General features: G+C 46.3%; 1 pseudogene; it reads right to left on the bottom strand.

Annotated features, from left to right (window-relative positions):
• The window catches only part of LOC121270797, a 48,444-nt pseudogene that overhangs the window by 5,137 nt on the left and 22,952 nt on the right, over window positions 1–20,355 (bottom strand).

The raw sequence follows: 20,355 nt of genomic DNA, 5'->3' as shown, positions 1-20,355 counted from the left end.
TTGTTTTACAGTTCAAAATCAACTAGCCATTGGGAAGATAAGCTGTGAGTTTATTTGAACAAAAAGAAATACTTGCTTTCATCTTGTGCCTTTTCATATCTCAAGCAGCCTCACACAATTAATTACTTTCTTCTCTGGAATAGCTGTTGTTAGGTAGGCAAGACCATATGTAAGCAGAATTTTCCTTATTCTTTCAGTATGAGATTATAGAATTTGCCAGATGAGAAAATACCAAGTCCATATACTTTACCTTGTAGTGTCCAAGGCAGTTGCATGACATAATGATAATGGAGTTGTTGACTGTCATAGCAATAATTTACTATCAATATGGTCTACAACAGACCCAGAAATAACACAAGATTGAAGGGGAGAATCTTTGCCGTCAGACAGGTAGGTTCGGGGCAGGATCAGTGGATTCAAGAATTTGCTTGGGGACAACCGTACTATTTATCTTAGCCTGCAAGTGAGTTCTACCACTGGTTTTTGGTACTGGTAATCCACATTTTGCTATTGGTTTTCGCACAAGGAACTTATGTTTTAATGTGTATAAGAGTGTGAAGTTCTGTCGGAAAAATAGGTATTTTGTTTTAATTATGAAAGCATTGCAGCAGAGAATCAAGATCCTGCAGCCATTAATAAAATCTGTTATGATCCAATATGCTCTGAAAATATGGATGTATTTTTTGCTTCTATATTGTGATTTATTCTCCAGAAATGTTTGTTTTCACTCAAGTTTAATTACTCAGAAATAAAGCTCAAAATAGTCTTCACCTTTTGTCTCTGTGTCATGGGCACTATCCTCATATATTAACATTGCAACATCCTGGAAGAAGATGGAGACAGGCTAGAGACTGCAACCGACTGGTACTGCCATTAGCTTTGCTAGCCCTTTGGTGTATATTAGTAACAAGTATCCAGGCATAGCCTTTTTCTTGCAATAGAAGCAATCTTTTACATATAATTATAGGCACTAGTGCAGCTATGTATTTGTTGATGTTGGGCAGAATCGTCACAGAATTGCACTAAGTGCAGTGGCGGGCGGGAAAAAGAACATTTTACCTGCTGGTCGCAATGACATCTTTTCACGCTGTGTCATCCCAATCCAGCTTCTTTAATCATGCATTCCTAGGAAAGAGACTGTTTCGATGGCGGGGGTCCTCTGATTCGCCCACCACACCGTCACCTCATTGCTTCCTCACGCCAGGCACCATATGTAAAGTGTAGTCACTCACACATTGCTCAGTGTTTCCAGCCCAGCACTGCTGCACAGAGGGCATGGCCCTGAAAGGCAAAAAGACTGCAGCCCCTGAACTAATGAGGCATCCCTGGGACAACTTCTGGACACCTTTGGAGCCCACTGTGATGTCCTCTACCCATGATCTGGCCACAGGAAGCCCATCAGTGTCATCACTCTGGCTTGGGAGGCCGAGGCAGAGGTGGTCAATGCCAATGCTGCACCGAAGAGGCTTGTTATCCAGTGGAGAAAAAGGATGAATGATCTCATCTGTGTCGCCAGTGGAAGGCAACCATCTCATCTCTCCAAACTCACACACACACAACATCATCACATATTCATCTCACTCACTGCCAGCTCAAGAGACATCACCACGTATTCTTTCACACACACCCTCACATCTCCATCTGGCCTCATCTCCTTTGGAGAAAGCCTTCTCAATTTTTACCCTCTTGAAGCCACTTTCACAGACCAATATATATCTCCACACACACCCTGGGATAGCCCCATTTCCCAGTAATGCCTTAGCCCTGCAGCCTCTTCCCTTGCCTGATGCCCCTGCTCCCCCTTCCCCAAGCAAACTATAGCCCCGCAGCCGATGAAAAGCCACTCTGCATTACGGCTGGTCTTGTAATTAGGGACCTCCCTGTGAGCCCCCTTAAAAGCGATGTGGTGCTGCCTGCAAAGCCTGGTGCTGATGACTGCAAGTGCCAACGAGCCTCGAAGTCCTGAGTGAAGTGCAGCTTGCCAAGTGCACGTTGCTTATGTACAGTTGTGAAAAACGTCACTGTGCCCAGATGATCCAGCGGGGGAGGGTGACTCCAGCGAGCAGGGCTTATAATGATATGCAGATGTATTAAAATGAAGTTCCTGATGTGCGGCAACGGGAAAGGAAGCCCACTATTGACAGGCGGAGCGGACAATTGCAAACTGGTTTCATGAAGTTGTGAAATTGATTTTTGGCCTTCCTGCCATTTTGTCCACTCATGCCGCCATGATGCCTGATGCCAGTGGGCATGGAAAATTACACCCGTTGTGTTTAATTTGTTTACTATGAATTTGATGCTTAAATGAGGGATGTAGGTACTGAATTCTTCCATTTGAGCACAGGCAGATAAGATGAACTTGCACAATGCCTAGTTACCGCTGGACCAGAGATTGAAAATGTCTTGTCTGGCACAATTATAAGGATCTTGTGTGAAATCAGTTATAACTGGAACAGGGTACGATATTTTACCCTGTATCTAATCTACTCTGTGCTTGAAATGGAAATGTTGATTGCTGATGCTGAGACCATTCAGCTGCAGCTCCATTGACATGCTTGGACTTGGGCCTCTGAAGCTTTACTGCCCACTCAAGCAACGTAAAAAATGAAATGGCCACCTAATGCTCCAGAACATTTCACTCTTCAGGTGCAGGCTGCAAATTAATGTGCGTTTTAAGATGCAGCAAAGCAATTGGCCAACTGGGCAAGTAGTACAATCCCCTTGCGAAAATTGGCCAAGGCACAGCCCCTGGTGGAGATGCTCACAGCCTCTTGCAATGTCTTTATTAAAGTGTGGAGCAGAATCCATTATGGTTCAAACGAACAGTGCAGACTTGCAGTGCGGGTTAGGAGAATGCCTACACCTGAGCTGAGAACACAGCATGCAGTCCAATGGCCGAAGCTGCTGCCAATCTGTCAAGTGGAGTTGGGCAGGGGTGGGTGGGGTTTCAGACGGCCGATGAGCAAACTGCACAGTAACCATCCGAGTGGTGACCAGCACTTTACTGCATGCATGAAGGGGCCTTCAGGCTTTGCCAAGAGAGGTTCTTAGGCATATATGCTAACCCATGCATCTCTCTCTTTGATTCAGCAGGAGGACAACATCAGGATCATGGAGCCTGGTGATTAAGCAGTAGGCTTCATGGCTTACAGAGACCAGAGAAGTAGAAGAAGTGAGCAGCGGAGGCACCTGGCTCAGCAAAGAGAGGAGCACCTTCCTCAAGATGAAGGAGTGGCAGGGGCTACTGCACACGCAGCTGAAGATCCACAGCAAGCTGCCACTTGTAGGCTCCTCGCTAGACCCAGGGTCTATAGATGGTGCCTCTCATTCCTGGAGATGACTGAAAAACCAGTGTCTAGGGAACTGGTCGGCCACATATGCTACCTGCTGCAGGATTTGACTTCACAGGGACATGGAGGGCATCCACTGCCCATGGCCATGAAAATGACCGCGGTGCTCAATTTTTACGCCAGGCTCCTTCCAGGGCTTCACAGATTTCGTAAACCTCCACGCACAAGTGTATCCAGGAGGTCAAGGGCATCATCTTTACCAAGGCAAAGAGCTTTGTTCATTCTGCCTTAGATTAGGAAACCCAAGAAGCAAGGATGCTGGGATTTGTGCAGATCTCAGGTTTTCCACAGGTGCGGTGTGGCATCAACTGGACTCACATGGCCCTCAGATCTCTGTGGCAATGAGCTGTCAGCTATGTCAGCTGCAAAGGCTTCCACACACTTAATATACCACCACAAACACATCCTGCAGCTCTGCATAGGATTCCCAGGGAGCATCCATGACTCCGACATCCTTAGCAGGCCTCAGATCTCTGACATCTTCCATGGTCCACAGAGGCTGCAGGGTTGGTTCCTCAGGGACAAGGGTAACCCTCAGAGGACGTGGCTGATGACGTCTGTGTGGCATTTTCAGACTGCAGCAGAGCGACAGTACAATGAGGCTCATGCCATGATCAAGACTTTGGTGGAGCAAACTCTAGGCATTTTGAAAATAAGGTTCCAGTGTCTTGACCGGTTCGGTGGAGCACTGCAATACAGTCCCCAGAAGGTGTCATGCATCATCATTGCTTGCAGCGTGCTTCACAGCCTGGTACTGCAAAGCAGGGAGGAACTGGCTGAGGAGGAGCTGCATGTATCATCTGATGAGGAGGATGTCAAAGGGGATGACAGTAATGAGGTCCTCAAAGGTGAGGATGCTAGTGATGAGGCGAAGTGCAATGGCCAGGTAAGGCAGGTGCACCTTGGAGACCCCCATAGCTGCAAGACTGTTGGAGGATGATGACGAGATGCAGTGAGGACAGTCCTGACATCCTCACCTTGCATTTGTGAATGTTTGTCTCCTGTGTGGCTGATGGCAGTGCACATACCCTCCGTGCTCAGGCTCATGCTATGGAGACACAGCGGAGACCCTAATTGTTACTAGATACCAGGAGAATGATGACAATGTGCAGTAAGGGCACTCCATAGATCTTCAGATTTCCTCTGTGAATATCTAACTCTTGTCTAGCTGAGGGCAGCTCAATTGCACTCTGTGATCAGGATGTGATCAGAATTTCATGGCGATGCAACTATGAAACTTTAAATGTACCTGATCCTTTGTCAGCCTTCAGCACCTGACCTTTCAGGAGCACAGCATCACCGGTTACAGATGTTGAAAAGATGGGGGACCAGCCCCATCTTAGAGGTGCTGAGAGCACACATAGAGAATGACAGAACTCTGTGACACCTGTCTACAATATTGTGGCAGAAATGACAAGCACTATTGAGGTGCAGGCTTCACTAATGTGTCCAGTGAGTGTTAAGTCGAACCATCACTTTGGTCTGAAGGTTACAGACTACACGAGGAAGAGGCCCTGGCCTGATATCTGCCTTTATCTTGTGCAGGAACCAAGGTTTCACATCTGAGTGATACGAACACTGTTCATCATAACAAGGAGCCATGTGAAGGAGACACTCTTGGGAGTTTATTTAGAATAATGAACATTAAGTACAAGTGATTAACCCCCCTGCCCAGGCTGTGCAACTGCATCTCCTTAACCTTCCTACTCTGCTGCTATGCCTTGGTGCATCCAAAGCAGAGGAGGAGGCAGGCTGCTGACTGCCATGCCCTGCTTGTGATGATCTTGAAGGGCATCTTCTGGGGGGTTGACACCTGGAGGGCTCCAGCCAGCTTTTGGAGTCCTGCTGTGTGGCTGTGGCACCCATCTCAGCCTGTGGAGGCTGGAGATGCTGGGGTCACAGGAAGAGGGGATTCAGATGAGCCAGCACTCCCAGAGTCACCTGGGTGGATGGCCCCGGGATATGCACCCACTGATCTTTCTCCTTATGGGTGCCTGAGGGCCGCTGGCTGACTCCTTGAGAAGAAGGGGTAGCTGGAGAGAACAAGCTGCCCCGCACCCCTTTCAAGTTGGAGGCTAACTATGGTGGAATTTAGAAGAGACTTGATGGTGACTTGATTGAAGTATATAATTTGTGGATGACACAAAGATAGGTAGGAAAGTTTGTTGTGAAGAGGATATAAGAAGGTTTCAGATGGATATAGATAGGTTGAGTGAATGTGCAAAAATCTGGCAGATGGAATATAATGTGGGAAAATGTGAAGTTGTTCACTTTGGCAGGAAGAATGAAAAGGCAGAGTATTACTTAAATGGAGAGAGCCTGCAAAATTCTGAGGGATCTAGATGTTCTAGTGCATGAGTCACAAAAAGTTAATTTACAGGTACAACAAGTAATTAAGAAGTCTAATGGAATGTGAGAGGAAATAAACATAAATGTAAGGATGTTATGCTTCAGTTATACAGGGCATTGGTGAGACCACGTCTTGTACAGTGTATGCAGTTTTGGTCTCTTTATTTAAGAAAGGATGTAAATGCATTGGAGGCGGTTCAGAGGAGGTTTACCAGATTGATACCTGGAAGGACCAGATTGTCTTATGAGGACAGGTTGGACAGACTGGGCTTATTTCCACTGGAGTTTAGAAGAGTGAGGGGTGACTTGATTGAAGTATATAAGGTCCTGAACAGTCTTGACAAGGTGAACATGGAAAGGATGTTTCCTCTTGCGGGTGAGTCCAGAACCAGGGAACACTGTTTTAAAATTAAGGGTCACCCTTTTAGGACAGAGGTGGGGAGAAACCTTTTCTCTCAGAGGGTTATGCAACCTTGGAACTCTCTGCCTCTGAAGACGGTGGAAGTGGTGGGCATTGAATATTTTTAAGGTGGAGGTAGATAGATTCTTGTTAGGCAAGGGAATCAAAGGTTATTGGTGGTAGATGGGAAAATGGAATTCGAAACACATACAGATCAGCCAAGATTTTATTGAATAGTGGAGCAGGCTCAAGGAGCTGAATGGCCTACTTCTGCTCCTATTTCGTATGTTCATATGTCAGCAATGCGCAGCAGGGCAGGACTGATGTCCTGTACCAAGGTCTCCATGGTGGTTGCCATCCTACCCCAATGCATTGGCATGCTGGTGCTTTCACTTCAGACTGAAGGCAGATGGACTCCTGCCTTATGCCTTGCAATCTGAGGAGTGCAGGGACATCCCTTCCTGATGTTCCCGAGGTTGCCTTTGCAGCTCCAGAAACTGAGACATGACCAAGTCTAGAGGCTCCTCATGTGACTCGGACTCAGCAGATTTCTGGCTTCCAGCAGTCCTCTGAATGCCAGAGACCTGGGAAGTCTCTGTCGCTGCCTGCAGTGGATCAGACAGTACGATATGCTTACCAGATTGTGACCCCGAGGCTACTCTAGAACTAGGTCCCACTGAGATGCATGTCTTTGTGCTGGTGTGGGTGAGCGCTGTACAGGTCTTCAATGAGGTTGTCATCAGATTGTTCTTCCAAGGTGCATCTGGGGCTTGAGTCGACGACCTGGGTATTGCACCCCCTCGGCTGTTTTCCAGATGTGCCTGTGAAAGCAAAGAAAGATAATAAACGCATGACAGGGGCCTGCGGAATGGGATAACTGACTCACAGCATGGTTGTCTGATGGATGTTGCACTGCTGGACCCTCAAAGCCGACCTCATCGTCAGCACAGGAATGGTCCAGATCACCATTTTTCCAGCCTGCTGCCGTACTTTGTGCAAATCTGGTCTGATTCTACGTTAAAAGTTTGTAAAGAAAATAAAATGCATTTGAAATGTGGAAAAAAAATCACCATGTAGAGTTCCTCTAAGTGTAGTTACAATGAAAATGCTTACAGCATCTTGTTCCCCTTAAAAAAACCCTTGATCACCAACACACTTTAGGACCAATTCACCTTAATAATCGGCTGAACTATTTATCTTTTTTAATGAGCACAAATCTAATTTCCTGATTTACAACAAAGGTTTGTGCTCACATATGAAATTGATAAGAATATTCAACAACCTTCATCTTCTATCCACCTTAATTTACTGCAAACTGGGTGCTCTGCCACATCTGCCAACTACTGGTCAACATTGGGCTCTGAATTTTCTCTATGTCCAAGGTGCTGTTACAGTGCCTGAAAATAACACCAGCAGGGGAAGTAGCACAGAATTTTCCTGGTTGGTTAAATTGTATATATAGTGGCAGTAGGTGTAGTGTAATTACATTGTAAAAGTACTGTGAGCAGCATAGACCTCAGGTGCTTTTAGCACAGGATGATTTGGGACAGCAAGGGGAAGCTGCAGAGATTTTTACCTTACTTTCCATTTGATCCAGTCAGGCTGTCTCCTACCTTTACCTGAGGTGCCCTTGCCGGAACTATGACCAGTCGCAGGCTAACTGTGCCCAAGAAGCATTATAACAAGCCAGTGCCCTCAAATTGCTGAGAATTTTCACAAGAAGACTGGAAGAAGTGGAAGGCAGGAGGGACAATTGAGTCAAATCTGGTGTATCACACAGCAAGAAACCCATCGTATCAGCCTCACTTTCTGGGGAGAACACTTAATGCCAACTCCCTCACACAGCAATACCAGAAGAAGTCAAAGGCTTGACCAGGGCAGGCAAGGAAAGGCCCATAGTGCTCTGTTCCTTTCTTCCTTTCTCATCTGGACATCATCATACTCTTGACCCTCTTAAAGAAAAATGCACACCATTAACGCTTCATACTCCACTACTTAAGGACACCACAACCCCTGTACTATGGTTATACACCACCCTAACAACCACCTTGCAGCACCCCAAAACAAATGCCGCCACTAAGCCATACTTGCAAACCTACTCATCCCTTACCTCACCTCTTCCATTACTTTTGCCACACCCCTTAACTGCAAGCCTAACCCTCATTTACTTAACGTGTAGGTTAATTTGGCATATAACACTCAGAAGAGGCTCAAGGTCATCAGAGGAACCCCAAAAGGAGGGGATCCTGATTTTCACAACCACCCCCCACACTATGCCATGAGCAGAGAGCCTTGGACACTCTGGGCTTGTATGCATCCCTCACTGAAGACGAGGGAAATTTGCCTGTGTCAAGTGAGCACCTCAACACCCACAATCTTGCCTTGGCATTACCACACACACTCAACCTTCCACTCCTTTTACCATCACTCATTCACCCTGAATAGGACATGTTTACCCCTTCCCACCTTGCTTTGTTTGTTTCCAGTCCTTGAACATTTCAAGCACAACAACAAACCAAATATGTTGGACTGCTGAACAGCCGTAGCCTAGGTTTTCCATTCAGTCATTGTTGTTTGTGGTTTTGAGAAAGACAGGAAACTCCAGCCTTAAAAAAGCAGGTATAAATTTTAATACCCGCAAGCATGACCCAGATCTCTCTGTCGCTTGCCATTTCAACATACCACCCTGCTCTCATAACCGTCCTTGGCCTGCTGCAATGTTCCAGTGAAGCTCAACGCAAACTGGAGGAACAGCACCTCATCTTCCGACTAGGCACTTTACAGCCTTCCAGACTTAACATTGAGTTCAACAACTTTAGATCATGAACTCTCTCCTCCATCCCCACCCCCTTTCCGATCCCCCTTTTTCCAATAATTTATATCTTTTAATATATTTTTCTTTTCCCACCTATTTTTATTATTTTAAATGTTTTTCCATTCATTGTTTTATCTCCCCCTTTTAGCCTATTTCGATCCCTTCCCCCCACCCCAGCCCCATTAGGGCTATCTGTCACTTGCTCGTCCTGCTTTCTACCCTTAATGTCACCTATTAGCACATTCCTTAGCTAACATCACCACCATCAACACCCCTTTGTCCTTTTGTCTATGACATCTTTGGCAATCTCGTCTTTGCCTCCACCTATCACTGGCCCTCTACCCCCCTCAACCAGCTTATATTTCATCTCATTTCTATTTTTCCTTAGTTCTGATGAAGAGTCATACGGACTCGAAATGTTAACTGTATTCCTCTCTGCAGATGCTGTCAGACCTGCTGAGTTTTTCCAGCAATTTTTCTTTTTGTTATAAGTTTTAATATGCTGATTAAATATCAAAATCTGATGTTGGCTATAAGAACCATTTGGCAAGCAGTCGTATATAGAAGACCTTCTACTAGTGCAATATTCCCACTTCATTAACTTTCCTCCTTACATTTTTGTATGCTGCAATAAATCAAATATATGTTATATGTCGTATAGGTGTCAACAGATCTTCACTTATCATGGCTTCAATCTCCCAGATGGCTCATAAATATCCTGTTTTTGCAGATTTAATATCCCTCTTTGAATACCCTTGTGAGAAAACTCTTTGCTTGTACAACCTAAGTGAAATCACATCTTTAGTCTCAAACCATGCCATGTGTGTGTATAATATTTGCTTCCATGGTACTTCACTTGGTGTAAGTATACAATGTGCACCTTATTATGCCTGTCTAGATGCTATCTCACTAGTGAAAGTACATGAGATGGCTGTCTGTGCATAGGAATCTCTTGTAAGTCACATAATTAGTCATGCTGCTCTTGCTGCTGGGCACTGCCTCACCATGGTCTCTGATAGGCAGGAAAATTACACCAATTAGATCAATAGAGAGAGAAACAAGTTGACGTTTCAGGTCGATGATATGAACGTTAACTCTGTTACTCTCTCCACAGAGGCTGTTGGACCTGAAAATAAGAACAAAAGAAATAGGAGCAAGAGTAAGCCAATTGGCCCTCAAGCCTGCCCCATCATTCAATAAGATCATGACTGAAATGATTGTGGCTTCAATTTCACTTTCCTGCCTACCAGCATAATCTTTGACACCCCTGTAGATCAAAAATCAGTTTAACTCAGCCTCAAAGATATTTATGACCTAGCTTTCACTGCTCTCTGGTAGTAAATTCCAAAGATTAACCCCTGAGAGAAGAAATTTCTCCTTACCTGCATTTTAAATGTGATACCTATTACTATGAAACTGTGTTCTCTAGTTTTAGATTCATCAACGAGGGAAAACATCCTCTCAAGGCCTATCTGTCAAGCTCCCTCAGAATCTTATATGTGCCAATAAGATCACCTCTTATTCTCCTAAACTGCAATGAGTATAGGTCCAAACTGCTCAATCTTTCCTCATAAGAAAACCAATTTAGCCCAGAAACCAACCTAGTGAACCTTCTCTGAACTTCCTCCAATGCAAGTATATCCCTCCTTAAATAATGAGACCAAAACTGTATGCAGCGTACCAGAGGTAAATTAATGCCCTGTACAATTGTAACAAGACTTCCCTACTTTTATACTGCGTCCCTGTTGCAATAAAGGCCAACATTGCACTTACCTCCCTAATCACTTGCTGCATCTGCATGAGAGCTTTTTGCATTTCATATACAAGAACATCCAGATCCCTCTGTACTATAGCATTCTGTAGTTTCTCTCCATTTAAATAATATTCCTCATTCTATAATTCCCACCAAAGTGGACAGCTTCTCATTTTCCATACTCCATCTGCCAATTTTTTGCCTACTCACTTAACTTATCTGTATCCAATTGCAGACTCTGTGTCCTCCTCACAACTTGCTTTCCTCCTATCTTTGTATTGTCAGCGAATTTGGCTACAATAAACTTGCTCCTTTCATCCTAGAAACTAACATAGATCACAAATAGTTGATGCCCCAACACTGATCCCTGTGGCACTCCACTAGTTACCATTTGCCAACCTGAAAATGACCCATTTATTCTGAATCTCTGTTTCTTGTTAAGTAGCCAATCCTGTATCCATACTAATATATCACCCCCCAACACCATGAACTTTTATCTTGTGTATTAATCTTTTATGTGGCACCTTATTGAATGCCTTTTGGAGATTCATATACACTACATCTATTGGTTCCCCTTTATCTACCTTGCTTGTTCCATCCTCAAAAAACTCTAATAGCTTTGTCAAACATGATTCCATACAATTATGCAGAGTGAACATAGTTTTATTATGATTTTCTGTGTGTCTTGTTGCTACTTCCTTTGGATTCTAACATGTTCCCAGTGACAGATATTAGACTAACTGGCCTATAGTTTCTGCTTTCTGTCTCCTTCCTTTCTTGAATAGAGGCGTTACATTTGCAGTTTTCCAATCCACTGGGACATTTCCAGAATCTGGGGAATTTTGGAAGATTACAACCAATACATTAACTATCTCTGCAGCCATTTCTTTTAAGATGCTAGGATACAAGACATCAGGTCCAGGAGACTTTTCAGCCTTTAGTCCCATTAGCTTACTTAGTGTTTTTCTCTTGTGATCATGATTGTTTTAAGTTCCTCTCTCCCTTTTGCCCCTTGATTTTCTACTACAGTATTCTTGCTGCGTATTTTCAGTATTTTCTGTATTTTCTGTTTTTATTTCAGATTTCCAGCATTCGCAGTATTTTGCTTTTGTACCAATCGGGTCAATGGTGCCCTACTTAAAGGTTGTTCCTATATAATACAATAAAGCAAAATACTGTGGATGCTAGAGATCTGAAATAAAACAGAAAGCGCTGGAAAAACTCAGCAGGTCTGGCAGCATCTACGGAGAAACAGAGTTAACATTTCGAGTCCAAAAATGACCCTTCTTTGGAATTGAAAAGAGGTAGAAATGTGATGGGTTTTATGCTGTTAAAAAAGCAGGGGAAGGGGGTCAGGTGGAACAAAAGGGAAGGTCAAGGATAGGTTAGAGGCTGTGGGAGATTAAGTACCAGGCAAAGGGAGTAGTAATGGTAGTAGTAAAGAAACAAAGCATTGGTCCAGAATAGATGTTAATAGCAGAATAAAGGTCAGTTCTGAAAGCATAAGCATGAAAACAAGATACAAACTGGCACTTGGGGAAAAGAAATAAAAAAATGGAGGACAGATTTCATGGTCTGAAATTGTTGAACTCAATGTTGAGTCCAGAAGGCTTTAAGTTGCCTAATTGGAACATGAGATGCTACTCCTCCAGCTGCGTTGGGCTTCACTGGAGCATTGCAGCAGGCCGAGGACAGAAATGTGATTAAGATGGTGATTGAAATGGCAAGTGACTGGAAGGCCAGGTCATGCTTGCAGACTGAGCAGAGGTGTTCAGCAAAGTGGTCATCCAGTCTGCGTTTTGTCTCCCCAGTGTAGAAGAGACCACATTGTGAGCAGCAAATACATTAGACTAAATTGAAAGAAGTTCAAGCAATTCACTGCTTCACCTGGAAGGAGTGTTTGGGGCCTTGGACAGTGAAGGGAGAGGAGGTAAAGAGACTGGTGTTATACCTCCTGCGATTGCATGGGAAGGTGCCATGGGAAGGGGATGAGGTGTTGGGGGTGATAGAGGAGGGGACCAGCATGTCATGGAAGGAAAGCTCTCTTTGGGATGCTGACAGGGGACAGGAGAGGAGGATTGTTTTGGTGGTGGCATCATGCTGGAGATGGTGGAATTGGCAGAGCATAATCCTTTGAATACAGAGGCTGGTGGGGAGGAAAGTGAGGACAAGGGGAATCCTATTGTAGTTCTGAGAGGAAGGGAAAGGGGTGAGGGCAGAAGTGCGGGAAGTGGGTTGGATGTGCTTGAAGGCCCTGTTGACCACAGTGCGGAGGAATCCTCAGTTCAGGAGAAAGGAAGGCATGTCAGAAACACCGTGGTGGAAGGTAGCATCAGCAGAACAGATGTGACATACGAACATACAGATTAGAAACAGGAGTTTGCCCCTCAAGCCTGCTCTGCCATTCAATAAGATCATGGCTGATCTAATTTTAACCTCAATTCCTGTCCACTCCCAATAACCTTCCACCTCCTTGCTTATCAATAATCTATCTTCTTCTGCCTTAAAAATTTTCAAAGACTGCCTTAACCACCTTTTGAAGAATAGAATTCCAAAGTCTCACAACCCTCTGAGAGGCTTGTAATGAATTTTAGTAGACAGTCTATCTCCAGAAATGGAGACCGAGAAGTCAAGGAAGGGAAGTGTCAGAGATGGACCATGTGAATGTGAGAGAAGGGTGGAAATAGGAAGCAAAATTGATGAACTTTTCCAGTTGTGGATGAGAGCAAGAAGTGGCACTGATTCAGTTATCAATATATCAGAAAAAGATTGTGGGAGGGGACCTGAGTAGGACTGGAAAAGGGAATGCTCCACATACCCCACAAAAAGACAGGCATAGCTAGGACCCATACGGGTACCCATAGCCACACCTTTTGGCTGCCAAATCTATTATCTCGAGTTTCAGGCATCCATATTACCAGTTTGCACCATATGGGCGTATCCAAATGACAGAGTCTTTGGCATGGGTTGGGGGGGTGGTTTCTTAGAGTTGCCAAACTTTACATGTTTTTGAACCACCTCCTGCTGAAAGTGCTTGATACAGCAAAGGCTATGGGCCTTGACAATATTTTAGCTGTAGCACTGAAGACATATGCTCTAGAACTAACCATGTCCATCTGCAAGCTGTTCTAGTACAACTATAACATTGGCATCAACTCAAAAAGGTAGAAAATTACCCAGGTATGACCTAACCACAAAAAACAGGACAAATCCAATCAAGCTAATTACCACCCCATCGGTCGACTCTCAATCATCGGCAATGTGAAGGAAGATGTCCTCGACAGTGCTATCAAGTGGCATTAATTCACCAATGCCAAGTTCAGGCCACCATGCACCCCCTCCCCCCCATCCCCGGCTCCAGACCCTAAATAAGGACAAGAGAGCTGAATTCCAGAGGCGAGGTAAGAATGACTGCCTTAAACATCAAGGCAACATTTGACTGAGTGTGGCATCAAGGAGCCCTGGCAAAATTGAAGTCAATGGGAATAGGGGCAAACCTCTCCACTGGTTGGAATCATACCTAACACAAAGGAAGATGGGTGTGGTTATTGGTGGCCATTCATCTCAGTCCCAGGACATTTCTACAGAAGTTCATCAGGGTAGTGTCCTATGCCCAATCATCTTCAGCTCTTTCATCATCCTCCATCCAACATGAAGTCAGTAGTGAGAATATTCACTGATGATTGCACAGTGTTGAGTACCATTTGTAATTCCTGAGATATTGACGCAGTCTGCGTCTTTATGAAGGAAGACCTGCTTAACATTCAGGCTTGGGCTGACAAGTGGCAAGTAACATTCACACCAAATAAGTGCCAGGCAATGACCATCTCTAGAAAAAAGAATCTAACCACCTCCACTTGATATATAGCATTACCTTCGCTGAACCCTCCACCATCAGCATCCTGGGAATTACCATTGGTCAGAAACCTAACTAAGCAGCCAAATAAATACTGTGGCTACAAGAGCAGGTCAGAGGCTTGGAATTCTGCATCCCCAAAGCCTGTCCACCACGTACAAGGAGTGTATGGAATACTCTCCACTTACCTGGATGAATGCAGCTCCAACAATACTCAAGAAACCTGACACCATCCAGGATAAAGTAGCCCACTTGATCGTCACCTCATCCACCAGCTTAAATATTCACTCTCTCCACCACCAGCACACAGGGTTAGCAGTGTATGCCATCTACAAGACACACTGCAACAACTCTCCAAGTATCCTTCAAAAGCACCTTCCAAAACCACAGATCAAGGGCAAGAGATCATGAGACCACAACCACATACAAATTTCCACAAGCTCTACATCATCCTGACTTGGAAATATTTAGCCGTTCCTTCACTGTTGCTGGGTCAAAATCTTAGATGTGGGTGTACCTGCACCCCATGGACTGCAGCGGTTCAAGAAGGTGGGTAACCACCACCTGCTCAAGGATATGTAGGGATGGGTAATAAATACCAGCTTTGTTAGTGATGCTACATCCCAAGAGCAAATAACAATAAAAGCATGCAGTTTGACACAGTCTCCAGGGGGATGGTAGTGTAGTGGTAATGTTACTGGACAATTAATGCAGAGGCCTGGAGACATGAGTTCAAATGCCACCATGGCGCTTTGGGGGGATTAATTATTAAATCTGGAATAAAAGGCTAGTCTCAATAATAATGATCACAATACCATTGATTGTTGTGAAAACCCATCTGGTTCACTAATGTCCTTTAGAGAAGGAAATCTGCCTACAAGTGACTCCAAACCCACGACCTTGTGGTTGACTCTTAACTGTCTTTCGAAATGGCCTAGCAAGCTACTCATTTATATCAAATTGCTGCAGATGAAAACACTGTGGGTATACATACACCACATGGACTGCAGTGATCCAAGAGGCAGCTCACTGCCACCTTCTCAAAGGCAATTAAGAATGGGGAATGAATGCTGACCTTATTAGTAACTGTCACATCCATAAAACAAATAATTGCACTAAAAGAGCAACATTCTTCTTTTCAAATCACATCCCATGAGCTCCAGGTTCCTGGGTTCATTAGCCTAGGAGTAGCACAAGCTGACAATTTCTGATGTCATGTCCATGTTTCCCCTCTGTCATAACGAGCGTTCCTGTTCCATAGTTTTAACACTGCATTCCCCAAAACACTAGTAGAGTAACCTGAATTGGTTCTTGTGTTGGATAGAATGAGTGACAATGAGTGGTTTGGAGCAGTTCTGGGGTTACTATCTTGACTTTCTCTGGCACACCTAGGGAAAAAGAAAGGGAAGAGATTTTATTTTAGTACCCTTATAAGATACTTTCACATATTGCTGCCAATAGGATGAGTGTCATAGTAAATTATTTGTCCTCAGCAAGTAAATGAGAGAATATAATGAGGAAATAAACAGCAGGAGAAGAGGTTGGCACATCTCCTCATACAGTGTTAGTGTGTGAATACCAGCTGTGCTTCTCCCACGAAGGTTCTTTCTATTTTGTTGTGGGTCATGATTATACACAGATGCAAAATCAGTATGTGGTCTGTCGTTAGTGTGATATGATGTAGTTGCATCCTTCAGCTGCGTTAGATGGAACAATGGGCGGAATTGTCCCAGAATTGCACGAAATGTGGTAGCGGGCAAGTAAAATGGAGTCCTATCCACTGACGAAAATGGCAGGTTTTCACTCCGTATTGTCTCGAGCCCACCTCATTATTTATTCACTCCCACGAAACATGTCATCTCCATGGCGAGTGGCCTGTCATTTGCCCGCCCGCCATCACCCCACTGTTGCATCACACTTTAAAAGGCAGACGCCAGCAAAGTGCTCATTGCCATCAGCTCACCACCGCTGCCTGGGAGACAAGGCCAGCAAAGGAAAAAAGACTGCAGCCCCCTACTTCAACGATGGGTCCCTCAAGCATCTGCAGGATGCTGTGGAGGCCCGCCAGGATGTGCTCTATCCCTGCCCTGGCCACAGGATGGGCAGCAAAGTCACCAACTCAGCTAGGGAGGCGGTGGCAGTGATGGTCAGCACAAATGCCCTGCACAGGAGGACAGCCACCCAGTGCCGCAAAAGGATGAATGATCTCCTCTGTTCCGCCAGGGTAAGTCACTCTTTTCATCACTCCCAACTCACATACTCACAACCCCATCACACATCCGCAGGGTCCTCATTCACTGCCAGTGCAAGGGTCATTAACATTCACTCTTGAACACACACTGTCATTGTCCTCATCCTATCCAGAGGACCACTCACCACTCACACAGGCCAGATATACTTATCATCTGGCCCAGCAGGTGTCCTGATACACATTCCCCATCTCTACCTATGCAGGACAAACTGGCACACAACAGAAGGGAAAGGTCGCAGACAAGTGGAGGGATGCTGGAGATCAAAGTTCTGACAGAATTTGAAAACACAGCCATCCAGCTGGCCAGTGATGACCAGGACTGGTCTTGTGCTGAAGATGAGATTGGCGCTGCTCTACCAAGTGAAGATCCAGCAGTGCAACATCCATCAGATAACCATGCTTGAGTGATGGGTCCTTTTTCACAGGCCACAGTCATGAACTAATTATCTCCTCTTGCTTTCACAGGCACATCTGCCAAACAGTTTACTGAGTCCATGACCCAGGGCCTCTAATCAAGCTCCGAAGAAACCTCTGAAGAGGAATCTGAAGGTAGCTCCCTGAAGTCCCGGCACAGCGCTCATCCACACCCTCCACCAGCGCAGAGACACACATCCCAGTGGGACCTATCTTTAGAGCAGCCTCAGGATCACAATCTGGTGAGCACATTGCACTTTCTGATCTACAGCGGGCAGAGGCAGAGACCTCCCAGGTCCCTGGCACTCGGAGCACTGCTGGAGGTCAGAACATTGCTGAGTCCAAGTAAGATGACGAGCCAATGAACTCAGTCGTGTCACAGTTGATGGAGCTGCAAAGGCAACCTAGGGAACATCAGGAAGGGATGTCTGTGGCACTCTTCAGATTGCAAGGCACGATGGAGGAGTCCATCCATCTTCAGGCTGAGGCCATAGCACCGTCATTACAATGCACTGAGGCCAACGTTGGCAGGATGGTGACTTGCATGGAGACCTTGGTCCAGGACATCACTCCAGCATTGCTGCGCAGGCTTAACTCCATCGCTGATGACATAGTTGGCCCCCAACAGTGTGTACGCGAGAGGGGTGCTGGGCAGCTCGATCTCACTCCAGCTACCCCTTCCGCTCACAGAGTCAGCCAGGGGCCCTTGGGCACCCATAGGGAAGAGGATCAGCAGGTGCACATTCCGGGGCTATCTACCTAGGTGACTCTGAGAGTGACCGGCCCATCCAAATCCCACCTCCCTGTGACCTCTGCAGCTCCAGCTTCACAGGCTGAGGAGGGTGCCACTGCCACACAGCAGGATTCTGAAAGCAGGCCAGCGCCCTCCAAGTCTCGGCCCTTCAGAGGACGCCCGCCAAGGTCATCACAGACAGGGCGTCACAGTCAGCAGGCTGCCTCCACTTCCACTGTGAATATCCGGGGAGCACCAAGATGTAGCAGCAGGGTTAGGAAAGTTAGATAAGAGTAGTTGCACAGTCTGGGCACAGGTGTTGATCATTTGTGCATATTGTTCACTATTGTCAATAAACTCCTAAGACTTTAACCCTGCCTGTGGCTCCTAGTTCTGATGAACACTGTTCTTGTCATTCAGATGTGAAACGTTTCTGCACAAGATAAAAGGCAGGTGTCTCAGTCCACGTCCTCTTCCCTGTGCTCTGTGCAGCCTTCAGGCCACAGTGATAGTCCCGCCTCACACTCCCTGGAAACGTTACTGATGCCTGTACCTTGGCAGTGCTGGTCATTGTTACCAGAATGTAGTGGGCTGGCACCACAGAGTTCTTTCATTCCCTCTGTGTGCTCTCACCACATTTAAGGTGGGGCTGGCCCCCATCACACCAGCATCTGCGACTAGTGATGCTGTGCACCAGCTCCTGAAGGGCTGAGATGCTGTAGGTGGACACAGCATCAGATGCTTCTAAGGTTTCATGTCTGCGTCTCTGAGATGGAGCGTAAGCGAGTTGCCCTCTGCCATACAGGAGTCAAATATTCTCAGAGGCTATGTGAAGATCAATCGAGTGTCCTCACTGCATGTTGCCATCATCCTTCTGCGATCGAGCAATTATTAGGGTCTCCACTGCATCTCCATGACAGGAGAATTCTCACAGAGGGTATTGGCGCTGCCACAAGCCAGACTGGAGTCAAACTTTCACAACTGTGATGTGAGGATCTTCCTCCACAAATCTGGCAATGATGAGGGCCACCCCAGTGCACCTCCTTGTCTAGCCAGTGCGAGAGCCTCATCCCTGTCATTGTCACCACCGAGGACCCCCTCACCCTCATCCCTGTTGGTGTCTTCCTCATCGGAGGAGACATGCAGCTCCTCCAACTCCTCCTCAGCCAGCTCCTCTCCCCATTACAGCGCCAGGCTGTAAAGGGCGCAGCAGATGATGATGATGCATGACACTCTCTGCGGACTGTTTTGCAAGCTCCATCAGACTGGTCCAGGCACCAGAACTGTATCTTCTGCATCCTGATGGTCTGCTCCATCACGTTGCAAGCTGCAGCATGGGCCTCATTATAGCATCGCTCTGCTGCAGTCTGATGCCACTGCATGGGTGTCATCAGCCACAGCCTCTGCGGGTGGCCCTTGTCCCCAAGGAGCCAATACTGCAGCCTCTGTGGACCCTGAAAGACTGCAGAGATCTGCGAGTGACTCAGGACGTAGGCATTGTGCACAGTCCCTGGAAACCGTTCGCACACCTGCAGGATGCGTTTCTGGTGGTCACAAACCAGCAGCATGTTCAGTGAGTGGAAGCCCCTGCAGTTGATGAAGTCCACCGAACGTAGTGATGGAGACCTGAGTGCCACATGAGTGCAGCCAATCGCACCCTACACCTGTGGGAATCCCGAGATCAGGGCGAATGCAATGGCCTTTGCATCCTGGCTGTCCTGGTCCTGGGCGAAATGCACAAAGTTGTGTGCCATGGAGAAGATGCATCCATGACCTCATGGATGTGCTTGTAGGTGGAAGATTGTGAAATCCCACGGAAGTCACCTGTGGAGCCCTGAAAGGAGCTACTGGTATAGAAATTGAGCATCACGGTCACTTTCACCATGCCCTCCTTGTCCCCTTGGTGCCCTGCATTAAGTTGCAGATGTGAGCCACCAGGTCCCTAGACATGCGCAGTCGTCGGCGACTGGTTCTCAGTCATCTGCAGGAATGGCAGGCAGCGTCTATAGACCCTGGGTGTTGCTAGGCGTTGAACAGTCACTTCTTGCTGTTACCCCTGGGCAGTGTACGCAGGAACTCCTGCTGTCCCTTCTTCGTGAAGTTGCTGCTCCTGTCTTTGCGTAGCCAGGAGCCTCAGTCACTTTCTCCTCCGTCTTTTGCGGTCTATGTAGACCATCACACATCAGGTATACAGCTAGTTCACCAGAATCCATGATCCTGAAGTGGTCCTCCTGCAGCATGAAGGAGAGAGAGACGTGGTTATCATGGCTGTACTTAGCACCTTTCCTGGCCCTGTGTGACAGCCCCTTAACGCTTCCCGGAGGTTACCCCTCAGATGGCCAGAGGTGAGTGCGCTGCATGGCTGCCCTGTCAACCTGTGACATGGGAGACACTGGTCCAAGCCGGGATGCTGAGATTGCAAGGGGCTGTGAGC

The sequence above is a fragment of the Carcharodon carcharias genome, chromosome 28 (assembly GCF_017639515.1).
Source record: "Carcharodon carcharias isolate sCarCar2 chromosome 28, sCarCar2.pri, whole genome shotgun sequence".
Taxonomy (NCBI): Eukaryota; Metazoa; Chordata; class Chondrichthyes; order Lamniformes; family Lamnidae; genus Carcharodon; species Carcharodon carcharias.
Note: the sequence above shows the minus strand (reverse complement) of the source record. Positions and strands in the feature narration are given on the sequence as shown.